Raw genomic sequence first — 13500 nt, 5'->3', positions numbered from 1 at the left:
GGAACACATCTAACTTATATATGATATTCCATGTATTTGCATTAGTCTTCAAGTAATAAAATAAAAAAGCATTAATTTCATGTTTGTCATCTCAAATGCACTCTCTTAATAAGCTTAAACCTCTTACACTTATACCTGTGCTTTATCTCTTCACAAGCGGCCCCATGCTTCCTAAAAATAGTTCCTTTCCACTATGAGAGTATCTCTTCCTCTGCTGCTGAATTGGATAAGAATATTGTCCATTCTGCAATAGAGGGATTTGTCTCACTTTCCCACTGCCTCAGTGAGGTATTTTTAGCAGCTATTAATGTTGGCTTAATCCAAATGTTATTTACAGTAGAAGCACCAGATATTTTAGTAATGTCATTTAATACATATAAGTCTAGAAACTGCTGAAGATTCAGTCCTATTGACACTTTGATAAGGTCAAGTATTTCCTATAGAAATTCTGTGGCTCCGGAATTCAATATCAGGTGATGTGATCTCAGGTGCAGTGCAGGTATTTATTTGGTGTGATCCTTCAGAAAGTACATGTGACAAAAATCAGAAAAAACTGGCACACAAATCAAGGCTTCACAGCTCCTTCACTGACACAGACTGCTTTAGCACCTGGTTTGACCAAGATCTTTGTCTCTCATAGCCAACACTCTGTGGGCATTGCTGCCTGAGTGCAATATTCCCATGAGGAAGCTTTCATGCTACTGAAAGTGTTGCCCTGATGGACTTTATAGATTGCCCTAAACTATATTATGTCATGACAAAAATACTGCTAATTTCTGAATTTGCCTAAGTACCTTAAAACACAAATAATACACTCTGTGTCTTATGCCAAATGCTGCCAGGTTTCCTAGCGACCTACTTTCACTGAAGGTCAAAACCAGTCAGACACTTTCTCAGACTTACATCACAGTGGGGTTAGACAGACACCTGTAATTGTGCTAGGGGATCATGCTTTGCACTTTGCCAGAGAAAATATTACAGAGTGGAGTTAATTCAATTGATTTCAACACATCAAGCTCAACTGTGCTACAAGAGATGTGAGACAGAGTCAACCAGCAACAGAAAACAATGGGCTCTGTGTCACCTTGGTAGTGAGTAAAGGGTGCTGTGGGTGGGAGTCAACATGTTTATAATCTCCAGCCCAAAAATGCATGTTACAGTTTAGCCTCGTGTCACACACAGCTTGGTTTGGAACATCACTCACACAGCGGTAAAGCCAGAATAACACTTATGAGGAAAACCAGGTCTTCCATTTTTCTCCAGCTGTGTCATTCCTTATTCATTACATTGTTTGCCCAAACTGTTTCTAGAGCTCAGGTAGAAGTTGGACTTTCCTGCCCAACTAGAAAGTGACACCTAATATTTTCTAATGCCGGGACACATTGTTTGGTTTGGACTGTGGTGGTAAAAATAACTGGGGACTCTTCTTCTGACTGGAGTCCTGAAGTCCTGGACTTCCCAGCTTCTTCTTTGTAGCCCAAGAGCTTGTTCTCCTGTAGTGATTGCACCACCTGCACATTGCCTTAGTGTAACCATAACACAACCTTGCATTTCCCAGGGGGATGGTGGAGACTGCTTTCTCCTGAGCCTTGGCACACATATCTTACACAAATACTGTTTTGTGGTAGGAAGTGAAAGAGCAGCCAATTATTCTTCACCTTTTCTTGCCCCCTTGCCCTTCCCTTAAAAGTGGATCTAGCCTGGAATAGTTCACTAAAAGTCGCGTTTCATACAACAGTTTTTCAGAGAACCTTTTCTTTTTCTTTTGTGCAAGCTGAAGTCATGCTTGGCCACGCTGTGACACTGAAGCCCATCCCAGATGAATAGAAATAATTGTGTCCCTGGCCCAACTTGGGGTGTTACGTGCTGGATCTACAAGGAGGGGTGTTGCATGGCTTACATTACCAGGAAACAGATAGAAAAAAAGAATTATTTTTTGTTTTAAAATTAAAAGACGGTATAAAATCTGCACAATAAGTTAGGGGGCTCACTGGTAGGCCCTGCAGTGGGGGGGTGCACTATTAATTGAAATAACAGTGGTGGGAAGTGAGACATTGTCATCAATGCAGACTACCAAAATACTCAGAAGTCTGGAGATAATATGTGCTCTGATTGATGTATTGTTGAGTGTAGGCACACTCACAGTACCAGGGTAGTGCAATGGGAAGGTTCAATTTCAGATGTCTAGGGCAGGAGCAGATCGTTTGATAGATCCTCTTTAGGAGTATAACAACTTGGAAAGTTATCTCTAAGTTTTGATAATCACTTTGCCTTCTGAAACAGCCAATCTATTTCTTAACTGTTCTTTTTAGTGTGAAAAAGTCTCCCATTTCTCTTCTCTGCCCTACATACTTGGGTCAGGAAGCGAACATCCTATTTTTATAGCTTTGAAGCAAAATGGATATATAAGCAGCTGATTTCTTCACAGAAACCTTCTCAGACATTCTTTTATTTTTTTACAAGAGGAGTCCTCACTATTTCACCAGTCTTTACCTTAAAAGAAATAGGGCAACACAACTAAAGAAGATTCACAATTTTACCTGCTGAAGGGCACAGTAGTCGATGATATTCAGCCCTGCAAGGACCTGCTAATGTTATTTAATCTGTGGCCCAATTAGAAAAAAAAGGGTCTTTAAATTTTTTTTTTGAATAGCATACAACAGAATAAAAAGATATTTTAAATATACATTATGATTTTTCCACTAACTGAATGCAGCATGTTTTTGTTTGACAGATGAATAAAGTTTTGTTTGTTTTGAACACTCCTGCTTCAAGAACTCATGGAAAGCACATCTGAATCTGTCTTACTACAATATGAAGCTCGGTTTGGGAAGAGTTCTGGAGAAACAAGATTACAGGAGCTAACTCCTATCTGGGAAAAGGGCAGCTGACTTTAGAGGCCTGTTTTGCTCTTACAGGACCTTATTAGCAGGCAATCTGTTTCTTTGGTAAAATGAGTTACTTATTCAGCTTCAAGGTACCTTTTTATAAATATCAAACCAGATGATTTCCTGCAAGCAATTATTCTGGGGAAAGAATAGTGAGGGATCATTTTGGGAAGGAAATTAGGGGAGACACTTTAATGTATGCAAACACAACATATGACAGTAGCGTTGCATTGCTGTGTAAAACAAGTCATTCAGATTTATATATTGAAGTCTCTGTTAGTAGTTAATCTGCTGCTGGCCACCTGCAGAGGAGGAATGGAAAAGGTTCCTTTTGATCTCTTTTGTGAAATGACCTTTAAGGGTGAAAAAATATAAAAAGAAAATAAATGTGAATGAACCTTAAAAGGTTTGGTACAAATATTCTGTTGGGAACTGTTTGGTCCTTTAAAAAGATGTCCTCATAGGATATAAAATGTATTAAAGAGAGTAACATGTGTGCTTTAGGTCAGGAAGGCTCATCACCCATTAATGTAACTCAGCTAAGTTCTTACAGGTCATTGAGACACAGTGTTAGTCTGGTGGGTTACTTTGTGTGTGTGCTGTGTCTCAGCAGAGAAGAGCAGCTTTGAATATGGAAATGAAGGAGGTAGGACAGCAATGTAGACTCTGCTATGCAATACATCTCTTCTTGACAAGGGTTCCATTCAGGTGTGGTGTTTTGCTGACCCCTATGTAGTTTATATGTCCCTGTGCCTAAACTCCTGGTCTTTGTCTTGTACCTGACTGTGGGTTTGGATTCAATTTCACTGGTAGGAAAACAGATTTAACCATGATTTATACCCATTTCAGTGGAAGGGTACAAATCAAAGCTCCTTCAATCTTGCCTACATCAGCAAACACTATAGATTCACCCATGCATGGAAATAAAACTGAGCTCTTGCACCTCACATTATCTTTGTGTCTAAATGAGGCTAAATGTCTGAAAATCATGCTCATGACCTCTGAGTGGGCAGAGATAATTCTGCCTATTATACCGCTCCACTTTCCTATGATCCTGGATTTCTCAAACTGTCTGTAAAAGCCCAGGTTCTCCTCTGACCCTTGCACATACCCAGACACCAGGAAGACATATGTCTTAACAGATAATGGCTCCATTGTGTGAGTACTGTCAGTATCATATCAATGTGACATAAATACAGCAAATTAGCCGTATGTTACTTACATCAGAACTGCTCCAGCTCTTTGTGTGGAATGGAAAAGGTGCAAGTGAAAGCTCTCTGAAGCAGCATGAGTCTTTTCCTTTATTTAATAGTGCTTCTGTGAAAACTGCACCAAGTTTTAGATTTGGTACTAATTCAAGGCTATTTCCCCCTCAAAATAAGAAAGAACTAAGGTTCATAAATCACCTAAGCACTGCAAAATTGGTACTTTGGCAAAATTTTCCTTAAGGAATATTATTGCCAGTCTTGACCATACACATGTGAAAATGACACGTTTCTTGTTCATATCACTTTGGGCTTCTCTCCCTGACACTATCATAAAATAGCTTCTTTCAAGACAGATTAGTTAAGAGAGCTCTTTACAAATACCTGTAGTTTTGGAGAATCAAAATAATCAAATTCCTTTCTACTATGTCTTCAGAGATTGCAAAAAATAGATCTATTTAAGTCTCCTGAAAAATAAAATTTTAATTGTGACAGCTTTTCTCTTCTAGGCATTTGCAAGGTGGTACAGCCATTGATAAGGCATAATACTTCTTATGTCACTCAAGAAATATCACAATATTATATTCTGAGAAGTGATAGAAAAAATCAAATGAAACTTTTTTTTGACCACATGCATTTCTCAGGTCTAGACACATGATATGGTTTTATTAATATACAAACATATGAATAATGAAAAGATATCAAATAACTTTTGGAACTAAATATGCATTTGAGTTTGTAAATTTTTACTGAAGTGTGACATAACAAGCGTTATGAAAAATGTTTGTAAGTTTTTCTGAACTTGCATCCCTTTCTTAAAGAGTAATTCATGGAAACAAGGAACGTGCCCGTATCTGGTTGTGTGTAATCAAAAATGACACATTACTAGAAATTAAATGTAGGCAATATTTTTTCAGAAAGTATCAAATAATGAATACATGTGCTCTCCTCTTTTGCAAACACTTCAGTGTTCATTTCATAAGCTTGTGTTCATTCTCTCCCTGCCCTCCTGTCATGGGAACATCTTTAAACAATGGTTTTCAACAAGTCACTTTTTTCAATTTTTTAGCTGTAAGGTATCAAATTGCACCAGTCTGATTGCATGTGTGTTTTTCTATAACAAGTCAACACTGAATGCATGAACAAATGATTAGGGTGCATTTTAAAATCTAAAGAATAGAAATAAAACTTTGCACTAAAAAATTCTCCAGTAGTGTTCAGTCGACTTATTGTCCTCTAAAATTGTAAATACACTTCTGTTTTCAGAGCAAGCAGCCCTGTTACGATGATGTAGTTTGTGTGAATTTTGCCAGAGGAGAACTTTGAACAAATATGTTGTGGATTAGTCCAGTGACTTTTTCAACGTGTAAGATTATCCATGGATGTTTTTTCTGGGAAAGGGCAGGACTTCACAGAGACATTCTTCCCTTCCAAAATACTAGAGATGTTATATAAACATTACACTGACAAGAGGCTTTATTCTTACTCTTGTCCTATTATACCGTAACTCTTCAGTCAGCTCTGACTCAAAGCAGTGATTACACTGAACTTGGTGGGATGTTGGTGTTATGAATTAAAAGCATATTTGGTGCATATTAGAGCTCTGCATTTCTGCATTTCTGTCATATCTTGACTTCAAATTTACAGGAACAGCCTGACACTATGAAGAAATATAAATCTGGTTAGCCAAATGTAATTTTCTAACCTCAGAAATTATAGCAATCAAAATTTGCGTATTTGTGTAAGACCAAAGATATCTGTATCTTCCTACTAACGGGAGCACAAAACTCCTGTGTATCCCTTGGTTTTCCACCAGCTTCTCCACAGAACTCAGCAAGAGCCTTCATATCTATTTGTAAATGCATGCACTGCTACAGCACCAATCTGCTCAGAAAAAGACAGGGTTACAGATTTCTGTCCCAGTTTGTTACACTGACTCATTTGATAATGGATATGCCCTACAACTAATGGGATGGCTCCTTGCTTGAGTTCCCTGGTGATGAGGGGCTTTGTGAGTGGTGCAGCCGTAATGAAGTAAATGTTTCTTGGTCTTATCTGAGAGAGCACCACCTTAGTCACGTCTTTTTCTAAGTATAATTGCATAAGGTTTAATTGTGGTATCTCTTAATGACTGGAATTATGCCAGCATTAACAACCTGTGCTTGCAGGTTATCCTAGAGTGTCAGATGTGCAATATGGCCTGTACTCTACCTAACTCTCTATCTTGAAACAATTCTGATATTTGAGATGATAATTGAAATTACACCAGTGTCTCAGAAGCCTGTGTTAGAACACCAAAATAGATTGGATAATGTTAAAAAGAAGAAAAAGGAGTATGGATAAACTGACGCTTACACTTTGCAGAACACAGGATTGAATTTAATATGATTCTTAAGTCCTGTATGGATTGACTGGTTGCCCAACAACTGCACAGCTTCTGACCCCAGGGCTTCCTGAGCCATACCAAGAGATGACCACACTTCAAATGACAATAAAAATGCTAACAAAAATCAGGACAATAATAAATTACTGGTACTCAGCGCAGAGATTATTTATTGGAATTTAAAGACTTCTCTTATTTTATAGCTGAGAAAAAGCAAAGGTTAATTTATAGCCTATTTGTGTTTTTCCTTTTCAAGCCCATACTAAACCAATTGAACAACTTCACTGTGGCTCAAGGGAAATTTGGCCACTGCTTTATTAGAAACAGAATTGGTGACCTAGAACCTGTTCCTCTCTGGCAAGACTGACTGCATTCATTCTAAATCAGAGGCGTGGATACTGGTGTAAAACTGCAGCAACACCCTGGTGGAGCAGGTCTTTAATCCGTCACATCCATGCAAATTGTGCAGACCTCAGAGAACTGAATATTCAGACTTTGTATTTATGCTCAGAGAGGGGAAAACACGCCCATAGTTCATTCGCATAATAAATGTGATGGGAAAATAATTCTGTGGGGACAAACATTGTTTGGTTTGTCATGAGACATACTTGACAGTTACTGCTTTGTCCCTTTTGTGCCATTGCAATGCAGTGGTATGATTGTGCCATAAATCTGAAAGACTGTTTTGCAAAGTTCGTATCTGTGCTTGCTACCTTTAATATTAATAGGAGAATATCTTTAAAGTGAGTAAATTGAGAAAGTGGCTGAAACTATAGTTTATAAAAGAAGATTAGTGGGTTTAATATGCACTGGAGAGTAAAAGAAAAATCTTATTACTGTATGGAGAAATTACCTCATAAAGAAGCTAATACAGCAGGCTAGGGAGTAATTTTTAACAAGGTTTTTATGATGCACAAGTGTAGGCAAGTTAATGAACTTATCTTTCTAGTTATTTTCAGATTGTAACAATGCATTTCTTTTCAGTTCCTGTGCTTTAAAAAGTAAAACACATTTAATCACTTACAATAAAACTAACTCATTAGTTTGATAAATCAAGTAAGATCCTATACTGCTCCTGTTGTGGCACTGCTGCTAAGAAACTAGATCAGGTGAAAACATTAAATATGGAACTGAGCAAACAACCAGGTTTATTCATTACTGGAATTAAAAAGTGTGACACTGACAAGGAATGTTCATTTTTGGAAAGACCTGCTCCGGTCTCAGTAGCAGAACTTAGGAAATAAAAACTAAAATAGGGACTAAGGCCAAGATTTTGCTTAAACAATTCCATTGTGCAAAATAGCCATGTGGTCTTTGACATTCATAAAACAGACATCTGAAGAATGTCACATCCAACAGCAAAGAAACCACAGGGGGGAGTTGGTAAATACAGAATGTCCATCTGTCAGCACCCCAGCATGGCATGCGTAGGTATTGTTTAGGAGGAGCATGTCCACATTTTTCTGCCCAAATGCAGAAGACAGACTGCTGAGTAAAACAGTTCAATCTTTATATTGATTAAAGAGATGTACTTTCCTACCATACAACTCACTGTACTTGAAATTAATTCAGCAGCACTCTGAAGGAAAGACTGAAGATTGTCAGGCACTCACTGCAGGTTTTAATACAGATGTCCTAGAACAGAAATACTGTGGACACACCACAACAATTTGACACTGCAGCAGGGCATTTCATCGAGAGTTTAACAGAACCTCATCTAGACCACAGCCATGTAAGCCACAGTCTTGCTGAATGTTAGTATTATTCACAGCCTCCTTCATGTCACGGCATGGGACAGCCTTCCCAGAATCACACTGAAGGGGAGAGAGGAGTGTGCTGGGGAGATGAGTTACTGCTGATCGACTCACTGACATAAACAGATGGGAAGGACAGATTCCTCCTCTACTGATGAGAGCATTCTTCCACATGGATGTGGAAGAACTGTCTGCAAAGAGTGGCAGCAGGGAGATTTCTGCTATTACAATAGCATCTGAGTGATGAGAAAGTTGCATAGTGCTCCAGGCATTTGAGTGTCCCACACCCTTGTTAAAGGCCACCATCAGCAATCTTTACTGCACTGAGCAACTAATCTAAAAAAGCTTATGGTTAGTGGAAAACTGGAGCTGTAATTAGCACAGTGTATTCACCTTGGGGTGAAGAAGTATTAGTTTTCCCAAGTCACATTTTATGGTTTGTACACTGCCGATGAGCCAGTACATATAGCTGGAATGACTAATTTACTATCTACGGTTCACTGGTGGGGATTTTTTGTTCAAAGTAAATAACCTGAAATAGTTCTTCTGAGTTAAGGTGCATCTACCACTGTAACAAGCACTGATCTGAATCCGGCTAGAGATGTATAGAGAGGTCTATTCATCCATCTGTCTATAAAACTTTTGAAGAGTCTTTTGAAAGAATGTCTGACAGTTATTTTCCTGCTTCCCTGCTTTATGGTAGACTGCTTCTCTCTTTTAGGGGTGCAGGATTAGACAAGCTTGACTGCCTTCTGTCTTTCGAATCAGATCTCTCTCCACATAATTTAGGTTTTGGGGGAAAAAAGTTCTCTTTTCCTTTACTTTTTCCTCAAGAAAATTTTCTATGAGAAAATGCTGTGAACTGCTAAAATTTGGTGCCTAAAAATATTTGCAGGGTGGGGAATACAATTTCCACCTTTCTGATTCCAAGACTCACATTCCTCTTCCCCTATCCAGTCTTAAACATTTTGAATCTACATATTTAATCTTCAGAACTGGTGATGGATATCTAATATAGATGACCCTTGAGCTTAAATTAAAAGTCAGATTGCTTCTGAGTTCTGCCAAATGTAAGGCACCTCAGCCATTGCAGGTGGTGTGACCTTGACTCTGGTGTTTGGAGCTGACCTATCCACGTGGTTGAAACCACAGTTGCTGGATGCATCTAAAGTGTAGACATATCAAAATGATGTGATTCAATCAAATCACTTATTGAGAAAAAGATTAAAGCAGAATTGACTGGAAACCGAAATAATAGATGCATTATGTATTATATTTATTGCTATATCTATTTAATTTACTCTCTATACATGAAAATTATTTTTACTGCAAAACAGAAGTATCTGCAGTGCAAAGGTAGCAGATGTTGATCATTGTGATTAGAGAAACACTCTCATTCAGGTGATGAATGACATGTTTGAAAAGCTGAAACTTTACTGGAATATTTTAACTGTTTTCTATACATGTTTGGAAACTGATAAAATGACAACACTGAAGTGACAGTGTGTGAAGAGAATGGGTCAACTTTTGCTCTCAGTAACTTTATGCAATGTAATTGCAGTGCAGACCAAGAAGTTCCTCTAGATTTATGTCACTCCTTCCTCTTTAAATCAGATCTACTTTTGAGGAAGGGTCAATAGTTCTAGGCCAGCATTTGCTCAGGAAAGAATATTTTCAAAGACAAAAACCTTGCTGTGCCATTTCCCCCCCACACTATTAAAGCAATGTATCCTTCTTTAGACTGTACAAATTAATGAGTGAACACACAACTGTGAGAAAACCTTTAACAGCCCAGTACCAAAACCAGCCATCCCTTTCAACAAAGAAAATCTGCATAATAAGATCAAGTAAAAATGGTGCTTGAACTATCACAGGAACATGCTCTTACTTTCAAGTTTAATGGACTGAACTTGGACAGAAATATTGAAAACCAACTTTTTTTTTTTTGTTTGGCTCAATATTTCTGCTGCAGAAAACAGTGGTATGCAAATATCTTCCCAATAAAATGAACATATCCTCCAGAAAAACAAGTGTAAGAGTTTCCCCTTGCTTTTTTGAACATGCAAAACAAAATTTCACTTTGAGAGGCGGCGCAAAGCCTCTTCCAATCATCATTTTGACCTGCACTTTGGCTGTCCATGCTCAGAAGCAGATACTGGTTTCTCAGGCACAAATTTTCAATTATCATGGGAAAAATAGCAAACATTTTCCACCAAAGTTTGTTCATGTTCTGAGAAGTGATTTCATCTGCTAGGCTGACTTATTTTTGCATATGTTTTGCATGAATAGCTCAACTTCACTGGCTGAAACCTTCTCAGGAAATGAAATTCAAAGAGCTGTGTTAAAAGCTGTCATCAAAAATGTCAGGTCTCAGTTTGCAACAGGGGTGTATTTACTTGCCTGTGTTCCCAGTGCACATGCTGGGGCTGGGGGAAGTGGTTTGTGCACAAATGGGGGGTACAAGGGTTACCTGGCACAAGGAGGAGATGGTGCCAGGAAGCTTCACTGACCACTCAGCTCTGAATGGTGTTGAGCCTGAAGCCTTGGTGACTGAGACACGGCAAAGAAAACCACGAAATGCTGTGATTTAATATATTGTGTGCCCCCTCTAAACTTGCACTCACTCCCACCTTGGGGATCCAAGCTTTCTTGATGTTGGAGGGGGTTACTAACAAGACTCTTCCAGGAAACAGTTGGGGGCACCACTTGTACTTCCCAATTAGCCATCTGTCACTCTGTCTGATCACTTTGCAATAATGATATAGTAGTGATCAATTTAGTCATATTTCTGGTAGGGGAACTTGCTTGGGCTTTACATTATAAGCCAAAGAGAAAACCAGCAGCACATCTTGGGAGAATGCCATGGAAATTGTGTTTTGTATTGCACAATGTCCTGCTGGAGTGCATTGTGCAGCAGGAAGAGCTGAGCTCACAGTCAGATGGCAAGCTCTAGATCTAATGTTATCAGGAATATGACTGCCAGAGGAAAGAATTTGTTGTGTCAACACAGTGCCCAGAATAAGGCTGTCAGAAACCAAGTGAGGAGCAAGGATAAGAAAACTTTTAACACTGAATGCTGTAAAAGAATGGTCACAAGCCCAGGGAATAAAAGTATGACTCAGAAGAGCAGCACAGAGCAAACTTGAATTCAACCATTGTTAATGTTCATGTAAGAGAACCTTTGGTATAGAATAAATCTAACGTGAGAGTCAGAGAAAGAAAAGTACGAATTGCAGAGATTATAACTGACAGGTCTGAAATATCACTTCAGGGAAAGCAAAGGAAGACCTGCAAGGACAGGTGGCCACAGAAAAATAAAACCTTTTAATGGAAACGGTGCATCCATAGTAATGCAACATAAGGCAAGGACCATATTGTTGGGAGCAGGAGTGAGCGTGGCATGGCCCAGCACACCCTCTCCCTCCGTGTCTGAAGCCTCCCAGGGTGGTGGAGTTTTAGGCAGCAGGCCCTGACAGATGCTGCGGGGGGATGGGGGAGCCGCTTTAGTGAAATCTGATTCTTTATCTTGTTCTCCAGCTTTTCCTGATAAAACCAGTTCAGATGCAAGGGACAGCTGAGTGCTCTTGCCCCTGCCAGTAGGACCATGGCCAGGGCTCATCTCACTGCGGGGCGACCATCTGCTGCCACTTAACAGCACAGGAAACCACCACTGAACAAAAGCATCCACTCGTAGAGCATCCCACCTCCTGCAACAAAATGGAGGCATAAAGGCAATGCCACTTCATCACATACAATTTACAGTGAAGAGAGGACAGAAAACAGTGTAAGTAAGCCTAAGCTTTCCCCCTAGATGTCACTAACAGGTATAAGGACATTATTATGAGGCTTGATACAGCCCAGGCAGATGAAGGGGAGCAAACCAGCAACCACAGCAGTGGAAAGATGGAGGGAGGGAGTGTGGCCTCCCCCATCTGCAGAGAAACCCCTCTGCTGTCATTAGGTTTGATGCTGAAAGAGGCTAAGCCTGGTGAAGGAGCAGACAGGGAGATGCCTTTCAACAGCATCACTCCTCAACAGTGCAGAATTTCCTGGTGATCCTCGGCATGGTATTTTGGTGTTTCTGTCAGTCCATGTACATGTTCACATGCCATATTGGGCTGCTGCCTGGATAGGGGATAGTGAACACATACTGTGAATGTCACTCACCCAGAGATTTGCCTGATTATAAACCTACCCTCCATGAATTTGCTTTCTGCTTTTTTTTTTTTTTTTTCCACAAGGAAATTTTAAATCATTATTTTGCATCAATGCCATGTGGGAAAATGTCCTTTCTTTTCATAGGTGATTTGAAGTGAATAAAAAGGTCTGACATTGGTTTATTTAAACCTCCCTACTTTAACATGAGTTTTCCTTTTAAAGGAAATGGTAAAAGTTTTAATCAGGTCAAAACTGATCTAGGATGTATGCCAGCAAAGAAATACATAGATATGAAGTTGCCAGCAATACAAACATACCAATTTATTGCATTTTGACTAGACAATCAGAGAGAAAAACAATAGCTTTATTATGGAAAAATATTAAAGCATATAGAACTTCTAAAGAAGGTGGCAAAAGGATGCAGATGCATATCCCAAATGCAGAGTAACACTTGGTCACTCTTCATACCTATAGTGATATTATTGCTAACATCATCTTCATCAGGCAAAACAGATCCTTATCACAGAACCTGAAACTTCTGGGAAGCAGAAGTACAATAGGCCTGCCAAAGGTGCAGGCAGTGTCCTTGTGTATGCCTTTCTAGAAAAGAATTCTGAGAGGCAAAACTTAACCAGATGATCAGGGCAAGGAGAAGCTTTTCAGAAGCATCTTTTGTGTGTCCTGGACTGCATTTAGGTCAGCTTTGGATTTATGGCTTCTAATATAATATTCTGTCTGCCCTCTAAGATGATCCCAAGGTATGATGTGCCCCCAAATCTAGATGTTCCACTGGGTTTATAGAACAGATCTTTTGGACAGGGACCTGGAAGGATTGTGCAGAAAAGAGGACACTTAAAGTGACTGGCATACTTTTGGCTTTCCTGCAGAAAGGCCATAGTAGAAAGCCAATGTCTTTGATTACCAGGTGTTTATTGTCTGTGAAGCCATTGAGTCAGTTCTGCTTTTTGATTGTGACTTAATTTTATCAAACAGTAAGGGAAGAAGCACCCCATTCAAAAGAAGCAAAAAATGTTCTGGGATAGCAATGCTGACAGTAAAACTCTAGGAGCATTAAAGATCTCAACCTGGAGTTTATATTTAGATTTTAACAT

The 13500-nt window shown here is 39.2% G+C and overlaps 1 long non-coding RNA gene across 1 annotated transcript; it reads left to right on the top strand.

The window, feature by feature from the left end:
• Positions 1 to 655: 655 nt before the first annotated feature.
• On the top strand, positions 656 to 12044 carry LOC137479984 (uncharacterized). Its single transcript, XR_011002626.1, has 3 exons — positions 656 to 1091; positions 1775 to 3534; positions 11768 to 12044. It is a non-coding gene; the product is annotated as an uncharacterized lncRNA (long non-coding RNA).
• Positions 12045 to 13500: the final 1456 nt, after the last annotated feature.

The sequence above is a fragment of the Anomalospiza imberbis genome, chromosome 10 (genome assembly GCF_031753505.1).
Source record: "Anomalospiza imberbis isolate Cuckoo-Finch-1a 21T00152 chromosome 10, ASM3175350v1, whole genome shotgun sequence".
Taxonomy (NCBI): Eukaryota; Metazoa; Chordata; class Aves; order Passeriformes; family Viduidae; genus Anomalospiza; species Anomalospiza imberbis.
Note: the sequence above shows the minus strand (reverse complement) of the source record. Positions and strands in the feature narration are given on the sequence as shown.